This window comes from Puma concolor, chromosome D4 (genome assembly GCF_028749965.1).
Source record: "Puma concolor isolate L17-30 chromosome D4, mPumCon1.1.hap2, whole genome shotgun sequence".
In the NCBI taxonomy this organism is placed as follows: Eukaryota; Metazoa; Chordata; class Mammalia; order Carnivora; family Felidae; genus Puma; species Puma concolor.
The window spans coordinates 26,527,133-26,542,935 of NC_141679.1; the positions used below are offsets into that span (position 1 = coordinate 26,527,133).

Consider the following 15,803-nt stretch of genomic DNA (forward strand, 5'->3'; position numbering starts at 1 on the left):
GCCTGTGTTGAAGAAACCTCTCCTAGTAGCCCAAGTTTTCCCCAACCAGCTGGATGCAAAGGATCTCTCAGAATCAACCCGCCCAGGAGCAGTTCAGATCTGCTGCTTCCTGGACTCAGTTTTGTCCTCTTCTCTCATGAAATCAATTTGGGAACTTGGCCTCTTCTTCCCATCACCAGATGCCGGGTGCCCTTCTCTATTTCACTCGTGCCTCTTCTTGCGATGAATTATCAAGATGACTCTATATTTCTCCTGAAAACTTACAGAATTCTCTTTCCCAAAGTGTCCCGTGCAAGAAGGTAGCAACAGCCACAGCACCTAGTGATACCCAACCAAAGAAGTTCTCTTTGAAAGAAGCTTTCTTTTAGGAATAGTATGAAACATTCAGAAAAGGTTCGTCTTGGGAATCAAAGAGATCTGAGTTTAAATCCCAGCTTTGCCAGTTACATGTTATATAACCTTGGACTTACCTCATTAAGCCTCCTTACAGAACATTGGAAAACAAGAATAATAATACATAACTCAAAAGATTGGGTCATAACTGACTTTATATCTGCAAAGAACTCCAATCTGTGCATACAGCAGTGGGACAGATATGAAACTGCCACACATTTGGTCGCAAGAAATTCAGTGATTTTCCCAAAATCAGTAAATCTGATGTCAAGTCCCCACTCGCCAGGGGTTGAGAAATTAAATCCCAGGTTCTGGCATAAGTAACATTTGGACTGAGCTAAACCCTCAATTGCCAACAGGAAGTTAATAATGTTCAAAATTACTACGAATTAGCCTAACTGCTATTTCTATAAAATACTATACTGTATGGAAATATGGGTATAAGTACCAGAAGAAATAGATGGAAAGGGGTTTCTTTAGGAAGAAAAATGACATAGTGATTAAGACAGAGAACAGTTTTTTATTGTTATAAAATACGTGCAGACATCCATCCTATAATAAAATTGACTATAGAAAAGACATCCATTTACTAGTTTCCATACACATAGAGTTTCCTTTATATCTATTATCTGTACTCAGGGTCAAAAAATTCTACTGGTTTGGAATCCTTAAGTGTTTCTTTGTACAGAACATTTTGCAGTTAGGCAAAACAAACTTACAGAAGCATGGAAGGCCATGACATAAAGATTGCCCAAGAGTTCCATGCACCAAAATATTTTCCTAAGCATTACCTGGACATCAGTCATTGTTCCTTTGTCCAAATTCTACCGTGAATTCTGGATCATTAGACAAGTTGCTTCACCTCTGTGAGACTCAGATTTCTTATTTATAATGTTAGACCATTCGAACAGTTTTCTTCCAAAACCTGATATTATTTCTGTCTTTGCAATTGGCTATCAGAATGGAGACTGAAAGATTTCTGAAGCCACTTTCATATTTAAAGCATTGAAAGCCGAGCAGAGAGGATCTTTGTGTTTTCATCTTCCATTCCCATTTCTTAGATCCTTGTGATACGAAACAGTATGAGTTTCAGGGTCTGATGAAATCCTCTCTTGCCTCTCTCCTGGATTTCAAGAAAATAATCTAAAGACAGACGCAACTGGGCACTGTGGGATCTGCAGACGGCTCATAAAACATAAACTGAGTCACTAATACAGAACAAGCAATGGACAGAAAGAAAGAAACAGCTTGAGGTTAGATGTCTGAGGATTTTCCAAGAAAAACCAAGAACTGCATCTTAGGGTGCATTTGATACTGATGTTTCTTTCTTGATATCATATTGGGAAGCTTGAAAACCTTCAGTATTTACAACACCAGTAAATACTAAAATTCATTGTCTTAAATAATTCAGAGGAAAGAGAGCTTAGTTTCATTGTATGTTGAATTACACATTTTCAAAAGTTAGTTTCAAAAATTACTCTGCAGACAAGATTTACAGAAGTATGGTTTATTTTAGGGTCGGCTCAAATATTTTAAAACAATCGTGAGATTATTGTAATTTTTTAAAATAAAGTATGTTTCTGTTTAAAATCCTGTAAACCTTGATTTCCAACCAGGTTTCCTTAGAAGACAAATATTTTTGTTGCTATCGTAAATCTCAAATGACTCTTCCTTTTTCAGATTTGCTCTGCACTCCCAGTTCTGGGGCCATAAAACCATCCACACAGACATGCAAAAGACCTATCTGGTCCTCCGGGGTGTCCCTTTTCTCACGAAGCATTGCTCAGAATTCTCCTCAAAGGCATATTCTCCAGCGATTCATACAACCTTACAATAACTCAAGAAATTGTGCATCCACAGCTCCTTTTAAGAGGATATACCACAAATTTCCACCATTACAATTAAACTTACTTTTCCCCCCAAACCCTACTTTTCTCATGAGCCTCAACTTCACTCTTGTGTGCCTCTCACACAGTCTGTCTTTGCTTGGCAATAACATCTTACAAATTCTTTAATGGCTTTTTGTTTGCTTGTTTGTAAGGCATTTAGCACCACCATAGAAGTTTGTCCCCAAATCCTCTGCATTTCCATAGCATCCCGGCATTTCTTCTCTGTTGTATTTGTTCTGAGCAGGAAAAAAAAGAAAGAATTTTCTCTCCCAGTGCCTCAGTTACTGCAGTCAAATACCGGCACAAAGCCTTTTCCTTTGGGACATCGAAGGAAAATATTTTCCACTTGGGACCCTCAAGCTCCTTCATAGTTCCAGTCTTTCTTTTCCAAGTTGGGAAATAGTAGACATTTACTTTAGTCAATTCAACAAACATTCCTTGACTGGCAGACATGTTCCCACCAATGTCCCAGGGGCTGGAGACATCACAGGAGCAGGGAAGGCCAAGTCTTTGTCCCCAAGGAAGCTAACACTCTAGGGAGAGACAAACAACAAAAAATAAAGGGTTGTGTAATGTCAGGTAGAGAACAGCTAGGGAGCAAAATAAAACACAATAAGGGCATACAAAGTGGCGGGTGCTACCTCAGATAGGATGATGGAAGAGCTCTGTGAGGAGATGGTATTTGAACAAAAGCCTGAATGAAACAAAAAGTTCAAATCAGGAAACGTGAGAACATAATATGGTATTTCACACACGTGGTAAATATAGCTGGGCTGCAATTTTCCTTCTGGGCAAAGAGAAACTTACTAAAACTCCTCATTTCGTTTTCCGCAGACTAGTGTTACCACTTCCCCCAGGTTTAACTAAATACTTCCATTACTCAAATGAACATTGAGTGCCTGTTGTCAGGGGGGTAGACACCCTGCGCCCTTGTCCATTGGAAGAAGAATTAAGAAAGAGTCAAGTTGAAAGGGAATGTTACAAGTCCTTGTAGGGAATAGTGTCTTGGTAATCTATCACTATATAACAAGACAACCGAAACCTTAATGAATTACAGCAATTTAATATCTCTCACGATACTATGGCTTGAGGGACTCAGCGGGACACTTCTGCTCTACTTACTCGGGGTCTCTCACGCGGTTGCCATCATGTGATGAGCGAGTCTGGTGTCTTCTGAAGCTCGAGTGGGCTGGAGCTTCCAATCTGGTATCGTCCATCTCGTGCCCGTTACCTAAAAGCTCCTCAGTGACGCCTCACTCTTCATGTGGCGCCTGGCCCTCCGACTCCCTTTGCGTGGCTTCTGTCCCCAGCAGGACACTCAGACTTCTTGCATCCAGACTGGCTTCCAAGACCACAGAAGCAGAAGCTGCCTGGCCATCTAGCACAGCTTAGGTAGTATCACTTCTCCCACATTCTATTGGTTAAAAGGGCGCCATAGCACCATTCCTGGTCACACTGGGAGGGGACTGCACAAAGATGTTAAGTAGAGGCAGAGTTCACTGGGGGCCATCTTTGGAGACAGCTGCCACCTACAGCAATCTGATGTGACTTTGCCCAAGTCGTATGTTTAGTCAACGGCTGAACCAGAATTCAAGCAAAGTGTTTCTTCGTTCTGTTTTCCTTTTTCAACCTGATCTGAGCCAAAATTCTTTTTGAGCCCAAAGTAAATAATATGAAGTTCAATGACACAAAATGCCATGAATTCCCTATACCTCCCACTTGGTCTCCTCCTTTCTAAGCCAGAGCCTTCCTGCAACATGCTGTTTGTTTTGTTCAATTATGGTATATATGTATGCTATATCTCTAATTATAGTATATATATGGTATGGTATATATATGTAATATATATAATTATGGTGTGTGTGTGTGTGTGTATTCATGTCCAGAAGCACTTATTTAACAGTGTTTGCAGCTCAGAGATAAGTTCCAGACACCATCACCAGTATTTCAAATAGCTACTATTCAGATACATTAGCCAAAACGTGAAAGATAAGGCAAAGAGAAGTCATGTCTTTTCAATGTCATACTAGGGCATGCCTTAATAAGCCTGCGAAAAGAATATTCAATTATCTAGGAGAACATGCCTGTGTTTGACTTTGCCGTCCATTAATTCTATCCTCTGATAGAGATTTCTGTCCAGGAGAAACACTAATGATTTCTGCCTAGCACATAAAATAACCCAGAATTTTTGGTTTTATTTGCCCTGTAGGGCATTAATGCATATCCAACCTAGCAATTTATTCTAACATTTTTTTAAATGTTTGTAAATAAATACTCAGTTCCTCAAATCCTCTGTGAGCCAGCTTTACTATCTTACTGGCTTCCTCATTAACGAGTTGAAGAAATCTTTGACACAAGTTCATTCTACATTTCTATGAGAGTTAGGTTTTCACCTTCCTGGAAATTATACTTTGACACTACAAAGGTTCCAATGGAACTTCCTGGGGGCAAGAGACCGAGGGCAGCAGTGGCTGACACAGGCTGTGGGCCATCATTCTTGTCTACGCAGAGTTGGTTGACTGTCTTATTTGGCAGTAAAATTTTGCCAGAATTATTCATGGGAGCTTCACTTCACAGTGCTCAAGGCTCTTATTCTGAGATTCAGCCAGCTCAGGAAGGAAAACGTTGAGCGCTTAAATTCCAACTGGATTTTTACTACCTGGAAGAAAAACACCAAGATGAGCAAAAGGAAAGAGCAACCAGCAGAACTTTCTGGAGAAAGGCCACCATTTCTACTAATTCAATACTGGAATCTTTGGCTTTTGATTGAAGAAATTAGCAAGCCCTATGTACCCATAGCATAGCACGTGTGAGAATTACTACAGGAAAATCTCACCTAGCCCCAGGGCATGCTTTTCTATGGCTCCACTCAATGGCTATTTTGAGTTCTCAAGAAGTGTCGAGGAATCTGGCACTCTGTCCCCACCACATTATTGGGTGGGTTTTCCTCACGAGCACATATATTTAGCAAAATCTCATGCCATAAAAGTGGGAGTATAAGACATGTGGTGTATTGTATTTTCCTTCACCTGAGCTTTATTTCTATTTTGAGTCCCCGTTGTGTTGACTAGTGGAAACACAATCTGATTCAACTCAGAGCCAGTTCTGTCCCTACCCCTATGGGTGCAGGTACAGTTCAACAGGATGTTGAGAATGCTGGGGCACTGTGTGTGGCTGGTAGTCAACATGGCCTGTCTCCTCCGGCACCTGTTGGGCTGTGGGTAGCTGCTGTCACTATACCCCTCACTTCCGGCTTCTGATCTCCCCCAGGGCTGACTTCCAGCTGAATCCTGGGGACTTGGATCTCCCAGAAGATATAGTTCTGTTCTCACATCTTTCCAGGGATTCTGAAGCTAGCTGCTCCTGACCCATTCTGTCAGATGTCCCACATAGCTATTTCTACTCTACGGCTCTTAAACCACTAAGAGTAGTTTAAGAAAAATTATCCACAACTTGAAAATAAGATGAAAACATGGTTTAGTGCTCTTTAAAATTAATTGTGGAGTATCATCGAACAAGCCCTCTTATAAGGTCATCTGATCCTCTATCTAGGATAGTGTTTCTCAACTCTTTTTCATTATCCCTTTCCCCAAGAAAAAAAGTACTTACATTCCAGTTTAATTTTAATTAATTAATATAGGATAATTAATTTAATTAATAATGAACTGGTTGACTAATTGGTATAATTTACCCTTAATAAGAGAAAATAAATAATCAAGAAGAAGATTGAACTTTGGAGGGCCACGTACACTTGTAATACCGAAGATTTTTTTTTGACCACCAAGAATGAATTTTCATTCCAAGGTGCAATACCACCTCTCAGTTGAGAATTCATCATCAAAAGAGAAGCAACTTTGGCTTACTACTTACTATTAATGAAGGTCCCGAGTCTTACAGGAAATTGGTAAGTTGCACATTATCTTTGTCCAATAAAGTTTAAATTATTTAAATTATTTCCATTCAATAGAACAGATAATCCCAAAACTTAGGATAGTGTTGCCCTATAAGAATGCATTATTCACTGACAGGTCAGTTTCTTATACTCTCCTTGAAATGAACTTTACCATCCAACTGGTTCCTTTATTAATGAATTAAATTCATTTTTGTCACATGCTCACTATATATTTCTACTAGAGTTATGTTTTTAACTTGGAGAAAATTATATGTTGATATTTGCCATTTTAAGAAATTGTAACCTAGGGTCCCCTAGGTGGCTCCCTCAGTTAAGTGTCTGACTTTGGCTCAGGTCATGATCTTATGGTTCGTACGTTCTAGCCCCACGTTGGGCTCTGTATTGGCAGCTCAGAGCCTGGAACCTGCTTCGGATTCTGTGTCTCCCTCTCTCTCTGCCCCTCCCCTACTCATGCTCTGTCTCTGTCTCTCTCTCAAAAATAAATAAACATTAAAATAGTTTTTTAAAAAAAGAAATTGTAAACTATCTACAAAGAAGATCGCATAGGTCCTCTCCGTTCTCAGATCCCTACCGTCCCCAACTCATCAGGAACCAGCCAGGGTGGGGGCAGAACATGGGGCATCTAACTTTCATTATCCTTTCTCTGACATTTCTCCATCCCTATCTTTGATAATCTTTATCTTCTATTAGAAGTTTGGGGATAGAGTAAGTGAATTTCACTGGAAAGAAAAAATTTTTCTAAGGGTCATTTAGGGCTTAGATTTCATGGCTCCAACACCCAGGTCTTAAGAATCAGATCAAGTTTTTGAACCTCAAAAACCAAGAAATTAACTATTTTGTTTTCTCCTTCTGCTTGTAACAAACTGTACCCATGGTAAGATGCTTTGAGGTCTAGTTTGAAGAAGAAAGGGTTGGAGGGTAAAAAGATACCACCAAGGAGGAAGCAACTCAATAAATATAAAGATGTGTTATAGGTAAATAAATAAAATAAGATAAGGCTATTTTTCTACCATTAACAATATTAATAAATGTTTTACCTCTATAGGTTGAATCAGGCTACACACTGTTTAACTCTGAAAGTCATGGCTGCTGACTTGCTGGAGGTCATTTACAGTTTTTAAAGAGACTCCAGACAGAAGACTTAACAGAGTTGTGGATCTTAGGAGACCCAGGACTGTCGGTATCTGGTGCAGGAAGTCAGAGCATCAGTTCCTTTGGTAATGCTCTCTTTTTCTAATCTATGTTATCCAAATGAGAGCACTGGAAGTAGAGAAGATACTCTCTCCAACCTTGTTCAGTTGTCTCTGAGTGTATCCCCCCCGAAATAAGTGGGTAATAGGAAAGATTGTTTGTCAAATTATTTCTCCGCTTTCCTTTGCCACTGAGAAAACAAACCCTAGGGAGCCAGTCTGTGACATCCTCAAAGGGTATCCTGGCTGAACACAACACCTCTTCCTTTACTTTCTGCCTTTTTCCTCTCACCGCTTCCCTAACATACACGCAGCCCATGGCCATCCTTTTCACAGCGACATGCTCCCATAAAATGATCAGGGGGTTCTGCACCTCAGGGAGACTCCCATTCAACGCATTACCTTTCCCAGGGTTCTAAATCCTGCCTTTAACTGTGCAGGCTTTGGTAACCAGTGCAGAGTATTTCAACCCTCAGTGAATGGGGTAAGGATGTCGATGTGGGAGCTGCCTGAAGAGCAAAGCTGACTCTACGATCTCCACAATAATATTGTCAGCCGGCAGTAATAAGGACAAGTGACTCCAGTGCCCCAAGGGATATGCTAATGTGTGCCAAGTTGATATTCTTGGCCGGCACTTTCACCTCTCACTTGGGGTTCTAATAGAAATCCAAGTTCTAGCAATTCCTCTTGCACTGCGAAGGGAAAACATTAACAATACGGAGGGAGCACTGAGCGCTTTCGGTACGTGTGTGTTAGTGAGCCACTCTAGTGCTGTGTGCTGCCATCTCTGTCCCCCTGCCACGGGCAGAAGGGAAACCATGAAGATACAAAAATGCAGCACAGTTAAGGATATCAAAATTAAACGCAAAGTATAGAAAGACAAGTACCCAAGTTGAAAAGTGTTTTTAAAATAAAAGACTGGCTTCTGCTTCCAGCCATAACAGAAATATAGGTATTAGACTTATCCTCACGAGGAAACAATGTGGAGCGAATCATTTTGGACTCAAGACACCAGACAGCTTGGAAGAGGTGAATGCACGAGGTCAATTTCACATTCTCCCTAGCTTTCAATTTGGTGCCACTTTTTAGATTTTTTTTTTTAATGTTTATTGATTCTTGAGAGAGACAGAGTGTGAGCGGGGGAGGGGCAGAGAGAGAGGGAGACACAGAATCTGAAGCAGGCTCCAGATTCCCAAGCTGTCAGCACAGAGCCCAAAGCAGGGCTTGAACTCAGGAATTGCGAGATCATGACCTGAGCCGAAGTCGGATGCGTAACAGACTGAGCCACCCAGGCGCCCCTTGGTGTCACTTTTTGAATGAATCATAGCACAGAGAAATAAAGACCAAATAAAAAGTGTCATGATGCACAGAAAACAAAATTTCATGGCTGCTTTAGGGTAGCTGGGATTTGTGAGGCAGGGTGAAAGCTAAAACTAGAAAAGAAATAAGTGGAGAATATTTTTTCAAGCTTGGGGTAGGGAAAGAAATTTCAGGATACATACACGTCTTAATTATAGGAAAAACTGATAAATTGGATTCATCAAAATTAAGATACTTTGCTCTTCAAAAGACACCATCAAGGAAATTATCAGACAAACAATAGTTTGGAAGAAAAAAAAATATATATATATACACATATACATATATATGTATATATCTCTGTGTGTATATATATATTCATATATGACAAAGGACATATATATATATATATATATATTATAAAGAACTCTTATAACTCAATAACAAGAAAGCCCAATTTTTTTTTTGAGTGGGCAGAAGACAGATACTTCAAAAGGAAAATCCACAAATGGTTAATAGATAGAGAAAAAAATGTTCAACATCATAAGCCCTCAGGTAAATGAGGAAAGGAAATCCATAATGAGATACCACTACATACCCACCAGAATTGTTAAAATTTAAAACACCACTGCTAAATAAGGATGTTGAGTAGTTGAAACTTTCATACATTTCTGTTGGGAAGCCACATTGCACACCCACTTTAGAAATGTGTGAGTGATTTTTGAAAGTCGCATATAACATGGGGTGCCTAGGTGGCTCTGTCAGTTAAGTGTCTGACTTTGGTTCAGGTCATGATCTCACAGGTCTGTGGGTTCAAGCCCATCATTGGGCTTTGTGCTCACAGTGCAGAGCCTGGAGCCTGCTTCAGATTCTGTGTCCCCCTTGCTCTCTGCCCCTCCCCCACTCACACTCTGTCTCTCTTTCTCTCTCTTTCACAAAAATAAACATTCAAAAAAAATAAGTAAAAAATAAAGTTGCATATAACATCTACTTTTAAGACCCAGCATTTCCACTGGGTATATTGAAAAGAATTGTATACAAATGACCACCAAAGGTATGTATAAGAATTTTCATAGTAGTTTTCTTCAACTGGAAACAATGCAAATACTCAGTAATAGGAGTATAGATAAATAAATTGTAGTTTGTCATAATAATGGAATTTTGTTCAACAATAAAAGAATCAACTCTTGATAGATGCTACTACATGGCTGAATCTCAAAAGCATTATGCTGAGCAAAACAATCCAGACATAGAAGAGTTCTTACTGTATACTGCCAATTATTAAAAGTTCTTAAAGAGGCAAAACTAATCAAAGGTGGTAAAAATCAGAGCAATGGGTGCCTGGTACAAGGTGCAGGGATTGACAGGGAAGGATACAAAGGAACTTTGGGGTGATATCCCAGAAGTTGACACAGTTGTGAGTTACACAGGTGTATATATTTGTCCAAACTCATGATACAGTGTGCTTAAGATCTGTGTATTTCGTTGTAGGTAAACTATACCACCTTGATTTAAAAAAAAAAAAAAAAAGGAAAGCAGAGGGATGCCTGTGTGGTCCAGTTAGTTGAGCGTCTGACTCTTGGTTTTAGCTCAGGTCATGATCTCACAGTTTGTGAGTTTGAGTCTTGTGTCGGGCTCTACGTTGGCAGTGTAGAGCTGCTTGGGGTTCTCTCTCTTTCCCTCTCTCTCTTCCCCTCCCCTGCTCACTCTCTTTTAAAAATAAGTAAACTTTAAAAAAAAAAAGGAAAAGAGAAAAAAACCCTCAGGCACAATAAACAAAAGAACAATTCACAATGTGGGAATTGCAAGTTGGGAAAGAGTATGACCCCAGTGACAGAAGTAAAACTTTATTTTGCAAATCAGAAGGTTTTCTTTATTTGTTTTCACCAAATTGATTGAAGACCAATCAATTGGAGGCTGACAATCAAAAATATTTTTGATGATAGATCATTGTGTATTTTTATCATAAAACCCAGAGGATTTCAAAAAACTGGATGGACACAAGACTTCTTCTACCCATATGTACTTATTTATGTTCTAATATTTCTCAGAATTTTATTTCTATAAAAATAAAAAAAATAGGAAAATACGAAGGGAAAAAGAAGAGAGAAGTCTAGGGTAAAGGATTTGATGGCGCACAGCAATGAGTTAACTTCTTTCTCTGTGAACCACAGACTACGCTTTCTCATCCCATCCTTTCATCTGTTCTTGAGGTCTTTGAAGTCAGAAATGCAGAAACCAAGTCCCCAACAATGTGGTTGTTTGTAGCTACCATTTCTTTGGCATACACACAGCATCCTCTCTCTTTTCTAGTGGTGGTAAATTAATAGTCTTCATTGCTTGGCTAACCATGTTGCTAGAAAATGAGTCCAGTATGTTAGAGAAAAAGAATGAACACAACTGTGTTAAAACAACAAAGCATAAATGCCTCATTTTTCCTAGGGAGTAGAAACATGTTAAGCCCAGATTTTATTTATTTTTCCAAGTGGCATCTGAGAAACTGTTTGTCATGCCAAATCCTAATGCGGCAAAGATTCAAAGGGATTTTTGTCACTTATCACTTAAAACCCAACCAAGGTGGCCAGTTCTTAACATCGGAGATAGTCTCTTATACCGCACTTTCTCTTAGTGGTCAAGAGACACCCGTTTCTATTTTTTTTAAGTTTCTGTCATATTAGGAAATTTTTTTAAACTCCAGAATAGGTCACAAAACTGTAGAATATTTTTAATGGTGGCACTTAGTGAATTAACACTATTAATACTATTAACACTGATAATTTGCTGTTAAAAAATCACCAACAAATATAATTATGAAAGTTCCAACATAATTATAGCATTTATGAAAATATCTTTCATGATGCACTTCTGGCCATGTGCTTTGATAAATGAAGTACATGTTTAAGATTTCAAAGCCAGAGGGTGGCTTACATGTTTGGAGTTAACATCAAAAGTACCTATGTGAGACCGAACTGTGAACTGAGACAGACTCTACATATTTCATGAGATTAACTCAACCTAGATCACAGATCTAAATGCCAAATGCAAAACTGTAAAACTTCTAGTACAAAAGATGGAAAAAAAAGTATATATGACCTTGGATCTGATGCTGAATTTTTATACGCAGCACCAAAAGCACAATTCGTAGAGAAAAAAAAAGTAGATTTTGCTAAAATTAAAAACTGTTACTCCAGGAAAGACATGGTTTAAAGAATGAAAGCATAAGCCACAGACTGTAAGAAAATATTTGCAAACATGTCACTGATAAGAACTCATATCCAAAATAATCAAAGAACTTTGCAAACTCAACATCAAGAAAACAAACAATGCAGCTAAAATGGGCAAAAGATCTGAACAGGCATTTCATGAAATAAGACATACAGGTGGCCAATAAAGCATATGAAGAGATGCTCAACATCATTTGTAATCAGAAAATTACAACCTCACGCAACGAGATACTACTATACACATATTAAAATGACCAAAATCCAAAAAGCTTATAATATCAATTGCTGACAAAGATGCAGGGCAACAGGAACTCTCACTCACTGCTGTTGGGAATGCAAAATGGTACAGCTGCTTTGGAAGACAGTCTGGCAGTTTCTTTCAAAGATAAACATAATTTAAACATAAAATTCAGCCATCACATTGCTAGGTATTTCCTCAACTGACTTGAAGACTCAGATCCACACGAAAGCCACCATGTAAATGTTTATAGGAGCATTATTCGTACTTTCCCCAAACTGGAGACAACCAACATGTCCTTCAATAAGGAATGGATAAACGAACTGGCACATTCATACAATGAACTACTATTCAATCAAAAGCAATAGGATATTGAGCCATGCAAAGACATAGATGAATCTTAAATGCACATTGATAGGTGAAAGGAGACAGTCTGAAAATACTACATATTGTACGATTCCATTTCTAGGTCATTCTGGAAAAGACAAAACTGGTAAGCCAGGAACCAGATCCATGACTCCCAGGTTTCCTAGAGGGGAAGGGGAAAAGAGTTGCTGAATTGGTAAAATACAAGGATATTTTAGGGTAGGGAAACTATTCCATAGGCTACTGGAGCAAGAGATACATGACACTAGACATTTGTTTAAGCCCATAGAACTTTACAGGATAAAGTGGGAAGCTTAATATATAAACATGTAAACAAATCATTTAGGGGATCAAAGGATATGAGGATGGAACACAGAACATGACAAAATAACTGAATTAAAAATGCATGAAACAACTTCACTCAAAGGGGTGGGGAGAAAAGGTGCTGACCTAAGTCACTTTGGAAACTAGTGGGGTCTGTAAGATGAAGGGCAGAAGGAACTTCACGTGAGTGCTGTGCTTTAGCAAAGCTGTTTCCCATGAGGGTCTGAGTTAACAATCCGGAAAGTACTGTGCATGCACGCTGGAATCGAACAATTAAGTAAATGATTGGCAGATGGGGGGAGCCAGATTTCTCACTGTTGGAGTGGGGATGTTACAGACAGACAAGATTAGAGGGATCCATGTGGCAATCTACCAGAGCTAGAGACAGAAGTATGAGCTCCTGTTTGGTTTACTATAGAAACAAATATTGCCATATAGGAACGTTCGTAGACGAGGGTACATACGCACATATATTGCCTTGTTCTGTGGCTCAGAGGCCCCAGAAACAACAAGAAGCACACAGTAGCAATGAGCACCCTTCCTCTTGCCCTGCCCCCACCACTTACCCTAGACACTTCATCCTGAAGACTCACAACGGACTAAGTACCCACTTCTCTGATCTCTAAGTACTCCGTGCAACTCATTTTCTCCATTCCCATGTCCTGAGATGATCAGATAATAATTTTGGGGTTTTTTCAGCCACTCAACAGTAAGCTCTCCACTGGCTGGGAACTATGTCTTACCACCTTGCATCATCAGTCGTTAGTATTGTATTCATGGGAGGAAGTGTTGCACTCAGTTCCAAAGCCCTGTGTACCTTCCAAGTTTCTCAATCTCAATCTGAGCAGGTAGCAAAGCCTCTCCTCTCCAGACCCAGGTGGGTTTGCTTTTCTTCTTATGAATTTGCGGAAATCAGAAGAAACAATGCCAACAAACTGCCACTTAAGTAAAAAAAAAAAGGTTTATTGCCTTTAACATAAAAATATCTATTCCAATGAGAGTACTATGCCTCAGCAAAGCTGGGTCCCAACATCTAGTGGCTTTGGCAGGTTCTGTGTCCAAGCTCCTGCTGCTTCCTTTTTGTTTGCTTTTAAAGTTTATTTATTTTGAGAGAGGGTGTGTGTGCACGTGCACACACACACAAGTTGGGGAAGAGTAAAGAGAGGGAGAGAGAGAATCCCAAGCAGGCTCCACGCTCAGCACAGAGCCCAACACGGGGCTCGATCTCATGACCGCAAGATCACAACCTGAGCCGATATCAACAGTGGGACCCTTAACCAATTGAGCCACCCAGGGTCTCCTGCTGCTTCTCAATCTAATTGTACAATCAGTGAAAGCCCAGGACCCATCCCATTGAGCACAATCAAGAGAGGATCTCAGAATGGAGTGCTGAAATGGGAAAGGGAGTTCACAGACCGGTCCTGACTTTCATGACCACAACCATTTCTTTTGAGTGAGTCGTTTCTGTGGTTTCCGAAGGACCAGAAGGCTGCCATTCCAAAAACTGGACTCTCGTTTATTAATCTGCATGAGTCCATGACAAATTGTTCCTCTGATTCTTAGAAATTAAGAGGGGAATGGAAGTTAGAAAATTAACTTTTATCAACCCAAAACATAGAAGAATCCAGATGAACAATACTTCTCTGCTCTTTTCTTTTGCCAAAACACCATCCCTACAACTCTGGGCTGAAAATATCAGACATTTTCCTGTAGATAGCAGTTGGTGGGCTAGCATCCAAGGCTACAAGTGTGAACTGAACGTATATGTGTACCAAGCATTCAAAACCACCCTCAGAGACCATGATGAACATGGGCGGGACCCAATATAAATATCTTTTCAATAAATGACTAGATAAATGAATTAATCTTATTGACTAATAGTTTTATAAGGGGGAGCTTGGCCAAGACAGGAATGAAGGATGCATTTTAGGGCAGAATGGGAAATAACATGGGAGCGAAAAAAGCAGTATTAAGTGACTTAAGAGTGGCTTGATATTAAGTAAATGCAGTGAATTTTGGCAGAAAAATTATAAAATATATTCTTCCCAAAGAGTTACGAGGGTTTAAGTACAAAAGTGGTCCAGAAATCACAGAACGATTTAGCTACTGGGAGAAGTATATGAACAAATCAAACTTTGGAACAGTGTTATGAAATTTTATGGAGAGCCAAAAGGGTTTCAACAGAATAAATCCCTTCTTTTGTGGATCAAACAAACATCACTCTTGCCTTCCATAAACTCCACCCACGATATTTGTGTTTGTTCTGTATTGGGGTCCAGGCAACAGTATTTTTCATAAGTGGTCCCAGTTCATTCTTATTTGCAATCAGGGTGGAGATGCTGTTATATACAAACTGCAGATACAAAAGGCAATAGCTCTTTCCCAGGAGCACAGCACAGTGAGACAGAGCACAGTCAGATCTTTTCCTGACCCATTTTATTTTCAGTCTTTTACTTAAAGGTTAGTAGCTTGATATTTATGTGATCACTATGCAGGCAATTGGTTACTGGGCTGCTATTTTCACTCTTGCCTGGTGCCTCACAAGTATTAGGGATGGTTTAGAACCCCAATCACATGCTACTGGAAAGTGTACATCTCTCTGCACCTCACTGGGTCTGTTTGCCTTGAAAGCATTTCAGAAGCAGGGAGAGAGAGATCTGGGGTTGGGTGTGGGCACAGAATGCCAGGTGATTTGAACCCAGTTCTGGCTTTCTCGATCCTCACCCAAAGCCTTTTCTGAGACTGCTTCCTCCAGCCTCTTGGAACGATAAACTCCTGGAAAGCCCCAACATCATCAACGACTTGCAGAGAGGGAAACAGGTTCATGGAGAGGAAGAGTCTTGACTAATCCAGGGACAACAGACAACCTGAGCTAGCCCATACTCCCCTGCCCCCTGGCCATGCTTCTCTAGGATGAGCTAGGAACTTGGGCTCCCCAAATAGTCCTCTCCATCCCCCTTGGTCAGG

The 15,803-nt window shown here is 39.8% G+C and overlaps 1 long non-coding RNA gene across 1 annotated transcript; it reads right to left on the minus strand.

Annotated features, from left to right (window-relative positions):
• Positions 1–1,884: 1,884 nt before the first annotated feature.
• LOC147574773 (uncharacterized) lies at positions 1,885–4,569 on the minus strand. The gene is made up of 2 exons (XR_015243301.1): positions 3,405–4,569; positions 1,885–2,518 (listed from the first exon to the last, which is right to left on the minus strand). It is a non-coding gene; the product is annotated as an uncharacterized LOC147574773 (long non-coding RNA).
• Between the last annotated feature and the right edge of the window lie 11,234 nt (positions 4,570–15,803).